The sequence below is a fragment of the Brassica rapa genome, unplaced genomic scaffold, assembly GCF_000309985.2.
Source record: "Brassica rapa cultivar Chiifu-401-42 unplaced genomic scaffold, CAAS_Brap_v3.01 Scaffold0318, whole genome shotgun sequence".
NCBI classification, from domain to species: domain Eukaryota; kingdom Viridiplantae; phylum Streptophyta; class Magnoliopsida; order Brassicales; family Brassicaceae; genus Brassica; species Brassica rapa.
Genome location: NW_022610261.1, coordinates 4,334 through 5,000, shown reverse-complemented (window position 1 = coordinate 5,000; position 667 = coordinate 4,334).

Sequence of the window (667 nt, the reverse complement as noted above, 5' to 3'; positions counted from 1 at the left end):
TTTCATACGAGATGCATCAAGACAAGCTCGACAGAGTGGAGTGTACTTACCAATTTTGATCCTGTCAAGATCGAGATTCCTACAGTCATGATTGAGCTTTCTACCGTCATGATTCGGTTTGTTATCGTCATGTTTTGGTTCAATCTGGTCATGCTTCAATCCATTATCATCATGCTCGGGTGAGCTAACAACGTGCTCGGTTTGCTACCATCATGCTCGGAGTTGGTATCATCATGCTTTCCTGCGGTTCCTATAATTTCTAGTGTGGATATCGATATTCAAAGACATATGAGACAGAGTTGACACATCAATTACATCTCCGGCCCGTGTATTATTGAAGTCAAAGTTGACGTTGTTGGTGATGATCCGGTTCAAAATATCCGACTTCATATGACTTATTCTTTCGGCTGCTCATTTCAATCCAGCTTATGCCCAAACGTACCAGAACCAGAGACGAACAAGCCTTATTGATTCAGCACTTGTTTCAAGCTTAACGTTGGTGGCGGAGATAGTTCAGCAGTAGTACAAGACGATGGACGCACCAGCACCATTCCTTTGCAACAAGACATCTTGAAGTTTGTGAACAAGATAAAGAAGTTGGGACAACACCGACAAGTACTAAACCATTCGATGTAGATTTTGTATAGAGGAAGATTCGAATGCAACA